The sequence below is a fragment of the Bacillus rossius genome, chromosome 12 (genome assembly GCF_032445375.1).
Source record: "Bacillus rossius redtenbacheri isolate Brsri chromosome 12, Brsri_v3, whole genome shotgun sequence".
NCBI classification, from domain to species: domain Eukaryota; kingdom Metazoa; phylum Arthropoda; class Insecta; order Phasmatodea; family Bacillidae; genus Bacillus; species Bacillus rossius.
The window spans coordinates 37537435-37557187 of record NC_086339.1 but is presented as its reverse complement, the minus strand read 5'-3'; positions in this window follow the sequence as shown (position 1 = coordinate 37557187).

Genomic DNA, 19753 nt, shown 5'->3' with positions numbered 1-19753 from the left:
TGGAGGGGGGAGGGAGAGGAGGGAGGAGGGTTTGGCGGAGAGGGGGGAGACTGATGACACCTGGCTGGATGCGAATGGCGGTACGCAGCCCTCGGGGACCGGTGCTAGGGCCCCGCGGGCTTTGTGCAGCCGGCGCGGCGGGGCGTGTTGGCGTATCTCCCTTTGTGGAGGGGGGTGGGGTGGTGTTTCGGCGGGCGGGCGACTGTCGCGTGGCTGCACGCGCTTCCAACACCGCCTCCAGGTCACGCGCCCGCTGGCTCAACACATTTTCAAAGTGACCCGACAACTGCTCCCGCGCACGTTCTGAATTCGCGTAATTTTCCTGTCACCAGAACAAACGCGGTGTCCTCTACCCGTAGGTAGTGGCCTGAAGCTAGCTGACAGTTCGACTGGAATGTCACCAGGCCATTTACAAACATTCAACACAAAAAAAAAATGCAGTCAATCGCATGCCGCCCAGACGAGACGTCTCACAACTCAGCAGCCGATGAACATGCGGTATTTGCACAGGTATGCAATAAATGTTCAGGTTCTATTTACCGCGCGCTGGTTTAACACGTTTAAAAAACACCCGCAACTGTTTTCGGCACGTTTTCATTGGTATTTATTTCGCTTTGTTTTTCTGGCACCAAGCTGTAGGTACTACACATACAATTGTACACAAATAAGTATGCGTCTTCTGTCCATTGGCCGCCACCTTCTGTCCGGATTGCGTAAGCCTGTCTCTTTTGTTCTTCAGCTAGTGTAAAATGTGTAATGCGTGTCAGTATTTATTCTATTGTGGCATCAAATTTCGCAGTTGGAACACTTCAAAATCACCAGTTTTTGTCTCGCACTGTTGATCAGTAAGTAGGGCTCTAGTTTATATAAATCTAAATCAATAATCATAAAATAACGTCGTATCTTCTAAAATATCTGTGTTTTTTTTAAAATATCTATTCTATGTTTCATATTAGTATAGCCCGAAATAATATAAATAAAAATAGCGGTTAATTTTACAAATAACTTTGTATAAACATTCCTTGCATTTAATTTCAAAATAGCTTCATTTAGGACAAAATAACATGACGGTGATTTTGTTGTTTCTATTTGAAGTTGACAAAACGCAAAACGCAAATTAAGAAAATACGTCACAGGTGATTTTGAAAGAAACGAGTGGCGTGAAAATTTGTTTACAAAGAAGTGCCAGTTGGAACACGGCCTCAGGCACTAGGGCTGACAGACCTGCGTCATTTTCAAGCCGTTACTCTTTCCGAAGAGTGCCGAAGAATGCGTGTTAAATTTAATTGATGTCAGTTTCCCGATACATAAACATATAAATATATATAACATTAAAATACGCACTAAGTGCATTTGGATTACATTATACTGTAAATTAAAACGCACCTATTTCTACGTTTGTTCATTGAATTAACTGTGAACGTATTGCCAAAACAAAAAGTTGTTTTGTTAGTTCCAATTTTTGACATTTATGGCAATACTTAATAGAAATAAAGAATAAACTGTTAAGGGCCTACCATTTCAATGTATAATTAACATTATTACTTCAGGGACGAATATATTTTGCGCACCTCCATAACTAGAGTGTTTATTAAGCTGTCCTGAAAAGAGTTCTAAACCAGAAAAATAAGAACCCATACAACTTGGATATTGTTTTGATGGTAATATGTAATGCCATGCTATTGAGCGGATTCAAATTGCTCCAGGCTAGATTTAACTTGCCTCTTCAGAATACCCATTGGGTGAGAATGTTGTCCTAGCCCTCGGCGAGTTACACGGGATTGGGTAACCACTACTTCTTGTTTGTAACCGTCTCGGGATCGTTAAGGACGTGTCAAATGCACTGAAGTCCGATCAACGTGAAGCTTATGTATACGTGATTCAAGTCTTATTGATTCCCAAATGAATCAGTGAAGTAATTGGGGCCCTACTCATCGTTGACTAGCAAGTAATTTTTTTTTTAGCCAAAGTCTCAGTTAGTGATTGAAGAACTAATTTCTGTTAGGTAATCATATCACTAGGGGCAGGCATTTTTCGCGAAAAGATCTGAACACTTATTAGACTGCAACAAGGTATACCCGCACCTGTGGTTTCTTCCTTGTGACTGGTGGCCGTCTGCGAGAGAAGTCGTTGCCTCATTTGACCGGGCCACTTACGACGCGTTTACTTCCGCACTGAATCACTGTGATTGGTGTTGTAACAATCGATATGTATGTACCTGGGAGAAACTAACCCAATCACGAAACATAGACGATGCTACAGTGTCTTATCTTTTATCTAGGCTCAAAATCTTTTCGCGAAATCTGCATGCCCCTACGATATCACTGATTCACATTTTGGCCAGTAACATGGAAAGATGAACGCTTATTTGGCCTTCAGTTTTAACCTCCTGGAGGCTTAAGGCGGTTGGCTAGGAACTTCAGTGTGCTCAAGCCAATATCTTTTTGGAGTGGTCGGTTGTCAGGGTCCATTTCTGACTTCTGTCAGTTCTAACACAATGGAGCTGTCCGTCCACTCTGTGTCCCCAAAATTTCTGGCAACACCAGCATTTTTCTCCGAAGTGTACGGCAACAGGTTATTAAAGTAGCGCTATTTCAAAAAAATAGGAACAAATCAATGTTAATGTTAATGGTATGGTAGTTGTACCTGACATTATGTATAATACCAAATCGGTTGAAGGTTTTTCATTGGCACAGAGTCCATGAAATGAACTGAAGCAATATTAAGGTACTGGTGCTTGGATTCTAGCATAAGGCGAATTTTTCCGGTCTCTAATAATATTAGAGACGTCCAATTAGTCTTGGACAATCGGCACAGTATGTTCATACCTGAATTATTTATTTCCTTACTGGTTTCAACCAATAGAAGAAGAAGCTAGTTTGTCACCAGAATGGAAAAAATTTCAAACGCAGTTACTAATTTGCAGATCGTTAAGGAAGATCCTACCTCAGGGGCGTAGCCAAGGGGGGGGGGGGGGGTTAGGGGTTCACGCCCCCCTCCCCCTTAGCCCCAAATCTTTAATTAATTTCTTATTCATCACTCAAACAAATTTCATAATAAAATTAATAAAATTTTTACCATTACAATATTTAAATTTAAGTACCGAAAACTGCTAAAATAGCACTATTTTACACCTTAAAATCCAAATCTTCCCGGGGGAGGACCCCCGGACCCCCCGCTTTAATACGGGGCGGGAGGGGGGCAGCATGCTTCTTAACACCCCCCATACACAAATTCTGGCTACGCCAGTGTCCTACCTCACCAAATTTAGATATACATTTTTTTAAAATACCAATCTAAACTGGACAGTACAGTGTTAGTGCTTTATTATGCCCTTTGTTGTCTTGACAAACACCGCATGTTATGTTCGCGGCACGGCTCGCATGCTCGGTCGCTCGAAGCGACGTGGGAGCACGCGCGGCAATGTCACCCGACGCGAAACTCTCCAAAAGTGCAGGCCAGTACTCGGCGCGCGCTGCGAACAGAGAGGTACAGCCGGAACAACGGGGACAGAACTCGATCAGATACCGGAGCTCGAAGAGGGGGGAGGGAGGCAAGTGTGCCCGCTAGACGCCTGCACCAACCCTCCACAGGCACGGTGGCAGGAAGGAGGCCTGTAGTCGGAAAGGGGCGGGAGGGGGTGTAGCAATGAGAGGAGGGGGGTTGCGAGGCAGATGCGTGGGCCTCCAAAGCGAGCACGTGCCATCACATTGCAGGAAGAGGGGGAGGAGGGAGGGTAAAGGCCCACGCGACCGAAAAATCTCGGCACCTTGACTCCCGGAAAACTACCTCTCCCGCCGACTGTACCAGGAAGGTTTGGGGGGTGTAAGGGGGTAGGTAGGGGGGACAGGCGACCTGCCCTTAAAGCCTAGTTTAGGGGGGGGGGGAATTGGGGGGGGGGGGTGAATTCTAAGCCAACGGCTGCCTGGTGGTACACACATGCACACACCTGCCCCCCTTCCCACACGACTGTGCCTAAAGGGCGTCTATGGAAAGGGGAAGGGGGTACGGGTGCTTTGTACAGATTGTCGGTTAGGTGACCCCTGGTTGGAGGGGAGGGTAAATACTGGATGCGTGTGTGAGTGGAGGGGGAGAGATTCTGCATGAATTTAAGGTTTAAATGGGGGGGTACGTACCCCCTCCCTTCATCCAGTAAGTGGTGATGTTACGGTAAAAGAAAATCAGAGAGGTTAGGGGAAAGGTGTTTTTTTTTTTCCTTCTTGTGCCACTGGCATCACCTGCGCGCGTCACTTAGGTTACAGGACGTACTAGAATACTGATGACCAAAAAAAAAAAGCCTGAAGATGTGAGTTTGCAGAGAGGTTATATTACAAGCAACGTAATTCACAAACATGATCGGAAAATAACTATATGTTTCAATGACGACTCATTTCGTTAGACCTAAAAAAAAATTATCGTATCATCCTCAATTCCCTTAATTTGTGCACATGCGGTGCTCTTATACTACCGTAACAGGCCGAGCACAAAATAAAAACACTGTAGAGGAGCGGAAAATTTCTCCTTGGAGGTGACTCAAACAGTCTTCGTGATAAATTGTAATGTAAGGATGAAAAGATTGTTTGTATTTTCTTCTGGATCAATCATTTCATTAATGTTTTGTTATGACGTTGGCACGTTAAACTATCGTCCGTAAACTGACTTTACAGACAACCAATTTTTTTAAGTAGACTGAATTATGCTTAGCAAAGCTCCAGGGAAACCGCATTATTGTATTTAAAACAATACAAGAACTGAAATTTCTTTATGCTTTCGATCACGAGGTTTCGCTTTCAAAAGTAATGGTTTATTTAAACAGTCCAAATATGCTATATTGGTGTTCTACGTAAATCATAGTTTAAAGAAATAGCTATTAGAAATATATATATTTTAAAAATACCAATAATTTTAGTCCATACTATTTCTTAACTTGCGTTAAGTATTTCAATATCTTATATTTGATATAATACAAATTTTTGCAGTTTTGCACTGTTGGCCATGTAAAAAAAACAATGCAAAATAATTAAAAAATGAAATGAAAACATTAACTCACAGAGAACATGCCGTAATCATCTGATTCCGAACAGATGGACACAAAAAAGTATTATGGACTACTCAACGAAGACAGCAGCGACAAACACAGTTGGTTACCTATGACCAAATAGTTGCAACGTTTCGGGAACAGGGGCTAGATTTTATGCTTTTTCTCTGTGAATTTATGTTTTCATTTTTATTATTTATTTGGCATTGTTAATTTTTCCCATGACAAACAGTGCAAATCTCAGTGGCGTATGTCCCAAATTTTTTTTATTCAAATCAAAATCCTCCATTGCATGAATCATATAAAGAAAATCCTATTTTTGAACAAACAACAAAAGTTCTAAAATTCTGATTCCACGGGATTTTTCCAGCCGAGAAATTCATTCGACCACTTCTACGTTGCGGAACATGGCACTACGGCTAAAGCATAGCACGGATCGGGCCAGTTGTTAAAAAATTATATGACAGAAAATGGCAGCATATCCTTGATATATGTAGTCATCCACCAAATTTACTGCGAAATGCTTTGGTTTACTAGAGATAACTTTAATAGTCATTTATCATAACTCATTTGTTAGTGACGGCGCTAACGTCTTTTCGCTTTCCGTACTATCGGCCAAACGCCTAGACTCGTAGGGATTTTATGAAGTAAGAAAGAATACTCGTCTCGTAAACAAACTCAAAGACACTGTTTAAACTATTCAGCATAAATTTACTAAGTGGATGTTAAAAAATACCTTGAGATACCCATCCATATATAAATTTTGAATATGTTCGTAAAATTACTGGCACTAAATTTATTTACTGTAAACGTGAACTCTTACAATATTCTTTTTTTGCAGCATTAACAAAACTTGTTAAGTTCTTCGTCCACCCTCTTTTGTTCACTATGTTCACCACAGAACGCTGGAGTCAGGTGTTTTTATCTAGCTTAGCTACTGTGTTGAACAAGTCCGTGATTGCAATTAAAGGTAGACTCAACATTCAAAATAAAATAACGGGTATAGTAAAGAAACTTTTATACCCAAAACTTCGTTTTCTGAGCTGCATTCGTCCAAAAATTTATTTAATTTCTAACAGTAGGTACAGAGGATGAGAAGATATTTCTTCATTTAATTTAAACAATTTTAAAAACTTAAACGAAGATTAAATCAGAATTTTCAAAGCCAAGTCTGGAAGAAAGTAAATACTACACACATTCTTTTGTTAAAAAATATGTTGACTATTTGTTAAAGTTAATTCATCAAATGTTATATTTTACCCCTATTATGCCTTTCAATCAAGTTTATTTTGTGATCGTAAATGCTATAGTGGAAGAAATCGCGATGTGGTTACATTTCGATCCGTTTGGCGCTAGCTATGCTACATACGTTTGGACGTATATTTTAGACACAATTTGTTTAATGAAGTAGGAAGTGATATCGGATTTTATGCAATAAAATATTTTAACTATCGACTAAAATAGCTCATTCACAGCGAATTTTTACAGTTTGTAATGACACATAATATCTATATATACATATATACACTTATGTATGTAAATATTTGTGTTTTTGGGAGTTTAATAATTAGCCACAAATAAAGTAATGGTAGGTGTTACGTCACATGTTTTTGAGACGGAACTTCTAATGTTTCGACATTGTGAACGTAATGGGTGGGAACAAAAGCTTTCACTCTTGCCTCACAAAGAGCTAATGTTATCTTTGAACATTGCAAAATGCGTAAGACTGAGTTATAGGAACGTATCAACAGGGTTTTGTTATATAGTAATTGAACTACAATTAATTTACCGCTCCTAGAATTTCTCAGAAAATGAAAACTTTGAGAACCAAAATAACGATAATTTATTGTACACAGTAAGAATGATTGTAATTTTTTATTCAGTGTAAAAATTATCTCATATATGAATTAAAATTTACAAAGTGTTTGAGGATCGGTACTGCCGTTGCCTACGTGCTGGTAACTTATGTGCGCCTAATACTTCGTGGGAAGTAAGAATCTGTTGGTAGTTCCGCAAAGCGACGCTAGATGGCAGCAAGCAGTGCTCGACTGTGTATCTATCTAGCGGCCATGACTCGATGGTACTGAATAAAATACTATTTTCGGTTAGAAAAGTTTAAAATTTTAGACATTTGGTTTTATTCTGCAAACAAACTGTGATAAAAAAAATTACGTATTGTAAAGAAACTTACAGTTCATTCAAAAATATAATATTATTTTAGCTTTTAACTGGTTGAAAGTCAAGCTGTATGTGTGAAGATCCGGAAATTTCACGAATGTGTGTGGCGTCAGGCTGAAATTCTAAATTCAAAGCCTTGTTTTGCTGTACCAAAGTTTGTTCTTCCATTTGCTGATTTCTTAGAATGATTTTATTTTTGTTAATTTGCATTACCTGATACGATTAATTTTCTCCTAGGGTACCGTTGGCTCGCGGTCGTAAAGGGGAATGAATAACTAAATAACTGCAGTCCAGTCATGAAAACAGTGCAAGAGCTTGAATATTTGCGTTCTAGCTTGGAACAACTGAATCTGCAATTTTTCCGTACCTATGTGTATGTGCATGAGAGTATCATTCCGTCCTAAAAGACAAACAACTAGGGGTTGAAAAAATTCACGGTTTCAGTAAACTTCACAATCCTTTACATACGCAGGAAAATGCCACCTGCTCATTGGCTACTAACTTGTGAGAACTATTAACTGGGATGCTTGCTATTCGATGCTTCTTTGGTTGAAGGTTTTTCATTGGCTCTGAGTCCTTCAGATATCCTGTGAGCCAATCCCAGAAGCTATGGAAAAGTACATACGTTCGAATTCTAGCGTAACGCAAAATAAATCCGCAAATTTTTCTGCCTCTACAAACAACTAACTTATTTCGTATTTTTTTCTAAACCAACCATTTTATTTATTTCATTTCATTTGGTAAGTTTTTGAGTCGCAAATTTACAACACAGAAGCTTTAAGCGACGCGACCTCTTAAGATTAAAGTGGTCTCTGAACTAATTTAAACACCGACTCATTTCTCATAAATAGAGACCGGAAAAATTCGCGGATTCATTTCGTGATAGGCTGAAATTCAAACATGTGTACAATTCTGCTGGTTCTGCTATTGCCTCGCAGTTTAACTGGAGCTCTCTGGGCCAATGAAAGACTATCGACCAAAGAAGCGTCGAATCATAAGCTACCCAGTAGAGACGCCTCACAATTAAGTACCCAATGAACACGCGTGTTTACTTGAGAAATACAGAGGGTAATGAGGCTATCCTAGAGGTCATTTAATCCGCGAATTTGTCCGGTCCCTATTCATAAACATAAAGCATATTGGTTTGTCGGAATCAAACCCGCTACCCTCGCCACATGAGAGTGACTAGAAAGAGTTCTCTCCCACTCGTGGCCTTATTCAAGATCTAGCGCATTGTTCAATTGAGAAACAAAAGAAGAGCTATTAATAGGGCCATGCTTTTTTCGCTAAAACATTTCCATATCAGCTATGTATCAAACATGTTTAGCATTTCCTGTGTTTAGTGGAAGGCTAGGTTTGTTTCAGGTGCATGTCTAACTAGTGCAGAAGCAAATGCATGCTGAATAGGGCTTGCAGGAGGTTGTAAATTACAAGTGAACAATCGCTGGTGCAGGCATAACTTATAGGTAGAGACCCGCAAAATTCGCGGTTTCGATGGCCTTCAGGATAGACTGCACATACCCCTGTACACTCGGGCAAATAACGCAAGTTCATTGGCTGCCGACTTGTAAGTCGTCTCAGCTGGTTTGTCTGTGATTCGATCCTTCTTTGGTTGAGGGTTTATAACTGGTTGAGATTCGTCCAGATGAACAGTAAGCCAATAGTCAAATTATCTAAGAGGTATATGTGTTTGAATTCTAACCTATCACCGAATGAATCCGCGAATTTTGCAGGTCTCTACAATCGCTAGTGCAGGCATAACTTATAGGAGTTTAATGTAGGCACCCCTTGATACTAGAAAAATTCCTTTTTCCTTACACGTAGCTCTATTTGATGGCTTAAGATAGCCTGCAATTTAATGTACTTCTTCACTATCACGGTTGGGATAATTTTTTTTTTGGTTACATGAGGCCCCATGTTTGATACAGACTGCACTGTCTAAAATTTATAATATTAATTGGATAAAATACATTTTAAATAAAATTAATAACATAAAAAATGCATTAAAATATTTATTGTTCACAGAGTAATGATTGTACAAACTCTCGGAATCATATATCTGACTGAAATATGGTGATTTAAAAATATCCGAATATCATACAATCTATTAGTAGGAACCAGAAAATATGCCTTATTATTTGGAGCCACAGTATATTGTTTACTAATACACAATTCAACGACATTTTTACTTAATAATTTTTCAATAGTACAAAAAAGGTCGCTATCCACGTCTGTATGTTTGTTCGCTTGCTTCTTCTAAACTACAGAATAGTTTTTGATTTGGTTTCACCATAATTTAGAGAATTAATTCTGGAAGGTTTATATGTATAATATATTCATATTAAAGTTAAATTTAGTAGAGAAATCTCAGCAATTTTTAATCAAGTTGTAAAAATAAATTTTTAAGGCGCTTACATGACTTACGATGAACTATACATGGCTGATACGTAGGGACCTGAAAAATTGGCGGTTTCGATGACCTTCAGGATAGTCTACACATTCCTCTGTACACTCAGGCAAATAACGCCCGTTCGTTGGCTATTGACTTGTGACCAATCACAGTAAGATCAGTTTCATATAAATTATATGTACATAGGGCCGTGTACTTTTCGTGTAGAGATTTCCAGACCAAATGTGCGTTAAGGCTTTGTAGCATCTCTCAGGCGCCTGTCTAGTGCCATCACACCAATCAAAGTGCCTCGGTACGGAAGAAAAATCGCCCTGGATGGTCTGGTGAAATACCATTGACTTCTCTCGCAGACGGCCGTCAATCACAAGGAAGAAACCACTGGTGCGGGCATACCATGTTGCAGTCTAACAGCCGTCAAGATCTTTTATTCACTAAAAATGACTGTCCTTAGCTATAACTATGTATATGTCTAAATATCGGTACCTCGGTATCAAATGTGTCCAAGTTACGGCAAATTTAGTTTAATTGGAGATTACGAGAAAAAAGAAGGTTCATTTTTTGACCGAATCATATCTTTGTAACTAATTAAAAAATTTATTTAGAATGCATCTAACAAAAATTTTCAGAACCTGCGTCCACAAATATTTAGTTGAGCAAGACAAATGTTAATAACGTTGCTACAGTTATTCATCGTAGGTTTCTTTAACGGTCCCCATATTTGTGCGTCTACACCCGTCGGATTGTATCTCAGGTGACGCGGGCTCGCCACAATCCTGCGAGAAATGGGTGTGCCATTTCATCGCGATTAGGAGACGGTATGTTGAGAGGCCGAGGATACGCCCGAAATTCCCCCCTCCCTTCCACTCCAACTCTACCCTTCCATAAATGGCCTGGTCAAGTAAATCAATGGCTTCTCTTACCGACAAGGCAGAAATTGCTGGTGCAGACACATTGTTCTGCAGTCTACGGAGCGATCAATGATTCGCTTAGAATAAATGCCTAGAGTCCGGAAAAATTCGCGAATTCATTTCGCGATAGGCTAAAATTCAAAAAAGACTTAGTTATACCTCAGTGGTGCCTCTGCTATTGGCTCCCAACTCATCTGGATGACTCTGGGCCAATTAGAAACACCAAACCAAAGCTTTATCGAATCACAGGCTGCTACGTTGGGACGTCTCACAAGAAAGCAGCCAATGAGTATGTGACATTTGACCAAACGTACGTAGAACTATGGAGTTCATCCTACAGGGCATTGAACCCGCGAATTTTTCCGGTCCCTATAAATGCCTCTAGAAATAGCAGTAGTAGCATTATTGGATAGATTTCAAAGAAATAATTCCCTTTGTAGCCGTTACTATGGTGCGACTTTCGGAAAATTTTTCTATTGTTTATTTTCATGGTCCCTAGACCCCAAAACCATAGTCAACTCAAAAGTACACTCACACACACATACACACACAAAATTTTCTAAAATAATTTCCAAACTGATAAATATAATCTCTGTTTGTTAATGGACGATATCCGACCAAAGAGGTATAAATTGTGTAAGGTTTATTGAAAAACACAAAAATCTTTGTAAATCCCATGACATGGAACATATACCATCATTTTCAACATATTATAACTCGTAGGAGTAATTCGAAACTCATTTTTCTGAAAATTTTTTGTTACTACCAACTATAAATGCAAGGGGTTGAAAAAAAAGTTGGTGTACAATAAAACCATAACTCCCTTCGAAGGCACAGCATCGTATTCGTACAAATTATTTATTTATATTATAATTTTTAACAACAATTGTTTGAAACAATTTTTGATTAGAAGAACTGATGTTGCAAGCGCTTGAAAAAATGAAGGGTAAAATTAAAAAAAATTATATAAATAACTCCCTTAGTAAGTACACAATCAAGTACGTTCAATTTATTTTTATTTTATAATTTTTATTTAAACTTTTGTCTGAAACCATTTTTGATAAGACGAACCATTGTTACGGGGTTTGAAAAATTAACGGAAAAGAATTAAAAAAAATTCCTAATTGACGTATCATTTACAGTGTTAAAATCTATACTGTTAAACTGTAAAACCTTAAATTATTATCTACAACTTTCGTCTGAAATAATTTGTATACAACCAACCATTAGGCTACTGCATGGAGTAAAATAAACAAGGGTTGGAGGACAAAAAAACCGTAACTCCCTTCATAGGGACATCTAATTATTACAAATAGGGTATTTATCTTATAATTTTTATCTTAAATTTTGTCGGAAGGAGGGAGATCTAAAAGTGTGACCCTTAGAGTGGAAACGCCGACGTGTTAGGTTTACAGTATTAATTTAACTACTTGACGACTAATTGCTTGATAACAGAGATTTAAACTATGCGAGAATTACTTAACGCTGTTTTGTAATAAAATAAAACATGTTCTATATTAATTAGTAGGAGATTAAAATTTTCTGGTATGCTACACAACAAAATACGTGGTTAACAATATGAATTAGGTTCACTGGTTTTGTTTGCCTGATAATGCCTCACGCAATACTTCTCACAATCGGTGAAGCTATATTAGTAATATATAGAGACCGGAAAAATTCGCGGGTTCAGTGACCTCCAGGATAGACTCCAATATCATCTATACACTCGGGCAAATGCCAAATGTTCATTGGCTTCTGACTTGTGAGTCGTCTGGACTGGGTGGCCTGTGATGCGACACTTCAATGAGTGAGAGTCTCTGATTGGCCCTCAGTCCTCCAGATTAACAGTGGACCAATGGCAGAAACAGCACTAAGGTATAATTATTTGAATTTTAGCATAACACGTAATTAACCCGCGAATTTTTCAGGTCTCTAGTAATATATTATTGAAAGCTACAATCTAGCGGGTGGGCTCTGAACTTGTTCAAATAACTCTGTCTCAGTCTTGGCAATTGGAGTTCCGAGAGAGGCTCGGAGCAATCCACGCTTCGACGTTGTTGGTCGCATGGCCCCGCCACCAGACTGGCGCACTGCCTTGTTGGAGTGATGAAGGGGGGGAGGGGGCGCGGTATTACGGGTGGAAGGGAGACGACAACACAATGCCCATTTATCACACAGGGGCGCCCCGTTGATGGCCTACATCCGACCACGCGCCGATACAATGCGTGCGTATACACCGCGCGCACGCGTGGGACGTGGTTACCAGCAGTTCTCATTCACTTTGTGCTGGCGCCGGCAGAGCTGGCTGTTCCGCCCTTGACTGACAATTACCCCCGCGGCGACGTGGTCGTAAACCCCCTCCTCCCCTCCCTTCATTCTGCCATAACCGCCTGTGTCCGTGACGGATAATGCACACCTTCCTCGCGGACTTGATTCATTTTCAGTCCACTTCTCCGGCGCTTATCTGCCGTCAGCATCTCCATTTCCTTGCCGTCCCACGCCTGGTTCCTGAACACCGCTCTGCTTTCTGCGCCCCGGCGCATTTGTCTCCGCCGTCGCCCGCCGCTCTCAGGGCCAGCCTGGCTGCTCGCTCTGGGAGCTCTGGGACCTCTGGGATGTGGGAGCTCTGGGAGCTAGGGGGGGCCTTGGGATCTTTGGGAGCTCTATAACCTATGGGAGCCTTGGGAGTTCTTGGGAGCTATGTGAGCATTGGGAGCTCTGGGAGCTCTAGGAGCTATGGGGGCCTTGGGAGCTCTGGGAGCTCTGGGAGCTATTAGAGCCTTGGGAGTTCTGGGATCTCTGGGAGCTATGTGAGCATTGGGAGCTCTGGGAGCTCTGGGAGCTATAGAAGCTCTGGGAGCGTGTAATTTTTCGCAAAAAAAAATCTGATAGCACCCCAGTGATGGATCTCTTGTAATTGGGGCCGTCTGCAAGATAATCTATGGCCCTTTTTGGCCGGGCCATTTAGGACGCGTTTACTCCCGCTCTGGATGACTATGATTGACGTGCTGACATTAGACATGCACTTGAAATGAACCCAGCCAACCACGAAACACAGGCAATGTTACCAAGTTTTAACACACGGCTGGTCTGGAAAAAATTTCGCCAAAAAACTACACGGGCCTACAAAAAAAATCCACAATCCAATTACAAGTGCGAAGTAAGACTACAGAAAAATAATAAATCTAATATTTCTGGTCCCTAAAAACAAGAAAATAATTAGAGCCAGACATTTTTTTGCGAAAATAAATCTGAACAGCAACAAGGTGCGCCCCCGCCAGACTATTCTTCCTCGTGATTGGCAACCGTTTGCAAGAGAAGCCAACGCCTTATTCGAGTAATTTAGGACGCATTTGCTTTCGCACAGAATTGCTGTGAGTGGTGTGTCGACAGTGGACCATCGCGACCTGCTCGGCTGTTGTACGGGCGGATGTGACGAATTATTTACAGAAAAAAGTTTTCTGAACTCTTACAAAAGGTTCCTTTGGAAACCAGTTGCAAAGAAAATGCGTGTAAATACTACAATAAAGTTATTTTAACATTTTACAAACCATGCCAATGGCTATTTTTGCACGTATGATATAGGTTTTTCGAGATAAATTAAAGATTTGCTACAAATATTGGCACATCATTTTATATTTTTATTAATGTTTCATTCAAGCATATTTTTTTTAAACCATGTAAAATATAATCGAATTATTATTGGATGGACATTATATGGTTTTATGATGCTTATTAATGCACGCAGTTATTATTGGAAAGCTATCCAGGGAACGGTTCACAAAGAAATTTTAACAGTTGGAGGTACTGGGGCAACGCGAAGCATACATGCCCGGGTGAGAATCCGAACTCAGTATTATCGCGATTTTGTAGTGATACAGTTGTTTTCATATAAACGTACAAATTTACAAATATCTGTAATTTGATATAAATATTTCTGATCCATTAAAAATATATATAAAGGCCTATATATCGTTGAGAGACCAGAACACCTTAGCCTAAATAAACCCGCCTAGTTATTGTTCATCTGTAATGGCATGCATTTTTCGCGAAATAATCCGATCGCCCATTAGACTGCAATAAGGTATATGCCCGCGCTAGCGACTGTTCACTTGTGATTGGCGGCCGTCTGCAGTGATGCCATTAGTCTACTTTGCCGGGGCCATTCAGGACGCGTTTGTTTCCGCAAAGGATGGCTGTGATTGGTCTGCTGATGGCACACATATACCTGATATATAGGGACCTGCAAAATTCGCGGATTCATTCGGTGATAGGCTAGAATTCAAACACATATACCTCTTAGATAATTTTTCTATGGGCTTACTGTTCATCTGGAAAAATCTCAACCAGTTATAAACCCTCAACCGAAGAAGGATCGAATCACAGACAAACCAGCTGAGACGACTTACAAGTCGGCAGCCAATGAACTTGCGTTATTTGCCCGAGTGTACAGGGGTATGTGCAGTCTATCCTGAAGGCCATCGAAACCGCGAATTTTGCAGGTCTCTACTGATATACCTACCATGAAACACACACGATGCCACAGAGATTTAACATACAGTTGGTCTCTCAATCTATTCGGGATTAGTGGAGGGTTCTATTCATCTGCAATGATGTCAGGAGTCCTCGGTGAAGGTCTTGTCCAAGTGTGGTCCCTCCCAGGGCGCAGTCTGGTCCAATCAGGGACCGCAAAGCGAGTCGAACACGTGATGCGGAGGCATCGCCGAAGCTGCTAGCGTCAATTTCCTGAAGCCTCCGGCCATGCAGCTGATTTACGCCAGAGCACCTGCTAATTTCACGCCTCGCACTCATTTGGGAAAATCTAATCACTACCTGCGGTTTTAATGGAAGGCTTTTAGCTCGATGATCGTGGCATGCGCGCGTTTCAAATTAACTTCTTTTTTTGAAAAAAAAACTTTATACCAACGCTCCGGCTATGACGATTACGTGATTTAATGGGTAACTGTTCCAAGCTAATTCTGGGGGATTACGTAATTCTATGATTAAGACCTTGGACTGACAAGTGAAGGTTTTTTTTATCACTCATAATCCGGGTGAAATCTTCGTTGAAAATGAAAGGTTTTGCTAATGACGCACCGTAATGGATAGACCACTTAGAAACTGGAAAAAAAATGTTGGGTTGAGGGACATGCAGGGAAGATTCCACAGTTCTGTGTAAAGGCTACTAGAAACACTCTCTTCCTCTCGTGAATCTACATCGAAATGTGCAATTTAACATAGGTGTTATCAAAATAAAATATAAACATTCTTTTTTTTTTTTTCTTTTTGACTGAAGCCTGTAGAAAAATTTGGTATTCTAGAAACATTTGTTTAAATTGCAAATATTGTACTTGATTTTTTTTTTAAATTGCTTTGACATAAATGTAAAATTATTCGGCTTTTTATTTGTAATTTGACGTTTTTTTTATAATGTAGCAGTTAGGTATCTTAATGAAGAAACTATCAAGTGAAAATATATAGCGTACTTTAAAATAAATACAGTAAGTTAAGAGAACGTAGTAATCATAGTTTTATCCCTGACAGCAGAAATCCAATTTTAAATTTTCGATGGTCAGGAAGTTACGAAGAATTTCATTTCAGAGGGTGGAAAAGGGAGGGGGGTGATAAAACTTCTTTGCATGACGTTTGCTTTCAAATTATTTCCTTTTTTTGGTGTAAATGGTAGATTTTATAAGATAACTTAGGACCTCGAGGGGGGGGGGAAGGACATATATTTCGTACCTCCATCTCACGGACAAACCCTCATGAGTTTGCATATGCCCCTCTCGGGAGTTGATAATGATTTCGTAGAGTATATGTTGTTGAGGTTTTGAAAATATAATGTGTTATACCTATTTGCACGTAAATGCTGAGATGATTAATACAATTTATTTTACTTCATTTATGCGCCATATTTTACATGTGGTGAAGTTAAAACGTGGACATCTACTTGTCATACACTTAACTACAGATTTAGAAAAAATTAAATTATTTCACTTTCACAAATGAAAATAATCATTAAATAGAAAAGCAAAGAAGTTATCACTTAAAAAGTTACTAAACTACGAAAAAAACACACACTTAAACTATAAGAAAAAAATTTGACTTAAATTAATTAATAATTTTTTTCCAATATGTGCTATTAAATGGTGCTTCGATTTATCACAGAGAAGAAAGTACACAATATATACATTCAATTTAAATACAAGATAGATAGACAAGAACAAAAACTATAATTTAAAAAAAAACTTATGTAAAGTAAGCGGCGTTACACTAAAAACTTTAAACTATTGGACATGGAAACTCCAAGGTTGTGCAGTAGTGCGAAGAATTGTAACCGTATCTTTGCTTATGAACTTCTTAAGTTCATAACGAAAAAACGACTTCCGCAACATGAGCAACGCCTTGCCAATCATGAGCGACCTTCGAGAAAATTCATTTCGCTATGATCCGGGTTGAGCATCGCAGATGTTGTTTGTTTTGAGTGTTTCGGAGCAAATTTTAATCAGGGTTGCAGGATAGTCTTGTAAGTTCCCAAAACAAAACTAAACCCGCCGTTTCTTGTCTGTTTTTCCCAAAGTAATTATGCAATGCGTGTCGTATTACAATAGTTAGCTTAGGGTGTAAAAGTTAGAACTTTTCCCGATTAAATAATATACCATAATTCAATAAAGATTTTAAAAAACTAGAGACCGATTTACATAACTTACTACGTGTAGGTAAAAAGAAATCGTCATTAATTTACGAAGACGGCAGAGAAACCAACACTAATAAAATATTTGCTTTAGGTATTTTTTTGGCGAAATTAACTTACGAACTTCAAATAAGTTCCATAGATTTGCGAGCCTATGGTAGTAGGTTACTTAATTTTAGGCCTGCTACTGAAAGATTTATCTGCACTCCACAATTAAGTGAAGATTCCTATCGCTTTTCAGCCGTCAGTAAGTAGGTACTACACAAAAGATAAAATATAGTAAAAATAACCTTCCAAACACAAGTAGAATAAGTGGCGTATCTGGCGTATCAAGAAGAACGGAGCCGCGCCTTAAAAATTAACGTTACGGCCACCTTAACAGTCACGTAAATCGCTGGTCCAGTCAACTTGGTTGGTTACATTTTCCGAGTCGATTAATTTCTTCCCGATCCTATCAGTTTTCAACGTAGGGGTAAATTGATTAATTTGTGGCATTTATTCTTTCCAGCCAGCTGTTATCTCTTAAAACATTTATCGCTTTAACAAAAGAGCAAATTGTCTGCCATGCAACGTTTGGCGTTGAAGTAGATATCAGAAAATCACTTTGGCGCATCTTGTAGACAGCACACATTTAGTTTTTTTTTTTAGTGTCTTCTATAAACAGTTCATCCAGACTTCTGGATTAAAATGGTGGCGATAAGAAACATCATTAAATTTAGGTTCATTAATTTCATAATATTATTTCTTTAATTCGTGTTTATTGCTTCCTTTGACAACGAGGTCATAACAAACGAACAAAAACTCAACAAGTCAGAGAAACTGCGTAGAGTATCAGCCATATTTAGAGACCAGAAAAATTCGAGGATTCGCTTTGCAATACGCTAAAAATGCAAATAACTTTACTTTTGTGCTGTTTCTGTTATTTTCTCACACCTAATCTGGAGGACTCTGGATCAGTGATAAACCCTCAACCAAAAAAACGCATCGATTAACAAGCTACCAAGACGAGATGTTTCATAAGTCAGCAGCCAATGAGCAGGTGGAATCTGTCAAAGTGCGGGTAAAATGGCACACTCGCTTCTCTCCGAAACCAAAGACAAATTAGTTCCGAAAATGACGTGTAGATGGCCGTTTAGTTATTTGTCGCAACCTGTGGCTTCGCCAGTGGCGTCCGTTTGGCCGCGTGAGGTGGACACTTGTTTGTTGATTTTTGCAGTCACGAGTTTTTTTCTTCGTAAAAGTATGTATTTTTCCACTTGCATTTGTTTTTATTGACTTGAGTTCATTCTAAACTTACTAAATAGGTAACTCCGAAAATGTGTTGAAATCTCAAAATTCATATAACATTTTGAGTTATTATTTTCTAATGTTTTAGGTCATAAGGCGGACAAAATGGCATACCTCTTGTTCCGGTAAAATGGCACAGTATGTCGTTTGACCCACCTATTTTGTTTTCTTTTTCGAGATAATAGAACAACATGCCTCGCAACTAGAAAGACAGACCTACAAAGTTGGGATAAATCCACCGAGGAAAAAGCTATTGAAGCTGTGAAAAATATAAATGAGCTGGTTGATTGCTTCCAAAGTGTTATAAGTCCCACAATAGACTCTTAGAAGACATGCACTGGAACAAAATAAAGTCTTCAGATCCAACAACAAAGGATATGGGTATCTACCTACTTCATATTTTCTGGGCTTTGGCGGCTTGTTAGAATGATATAAGCGCATTTAATCGTGTACCTTATTGTTTTAGGCATGGGTAGGTACAAGAGTGTTTTCACATATGAGATGGAACGAGAGCTGGTTGAACATATTAAGCTACTGGAAACGAGGTTGTTTGAATCTACACGGAATGAAGTTCTGATATTAACCTACCAATTTTCAACCGTGAATAATATTCTTAATAATTTTAATGAAGATGAAAAAATGGCAGGCAAAGAATGATTAGCTGGATTTCGACTCAGACACCCGGACATTTCTTTACGAAAACCAGAAGCTACTTCAGCTGCGAAAGCCCAAGCCTTCAACAAGCCGCAAGTAGCACTGTTTTTTTAACATCTACCAAAACATAATTCAGAGCAATAACATTTCTCCGCATAGGCTCTACAGCGTCGATGAGTCTGCTTTATCAACAGTTCAGAGACCTCAAACAGAGTTTGCTACTGCTGGGCGTAAGCAGGTTGGGGCTTAACTAGTGCTGAAAAGGGACCTCATGTGACAGTAGTTTGCTGCATGAGTGCAAATGGCCATTTTATCCCGCCGTGCTTAATTTACCCAAGAAAAATCATGAAACAGGAGTTGATGATGAAGCTCTAACAGGTAGCTTGGGCATTGCACAGGAATCAGGTTGGACGACAACAGCTGTATTTCATAATTGGTTGGTGCACTTTCAGTCTCATGTGCAGATGTGTCAAAACAGACGAAGAGATTTATTTGTGAACTCTGCATAGCGAAATAATTCCAGACTGATTTCCAATACAAATATGGTATGCCATTTTGTCCGCAACACGTAGCCCTATGCCATT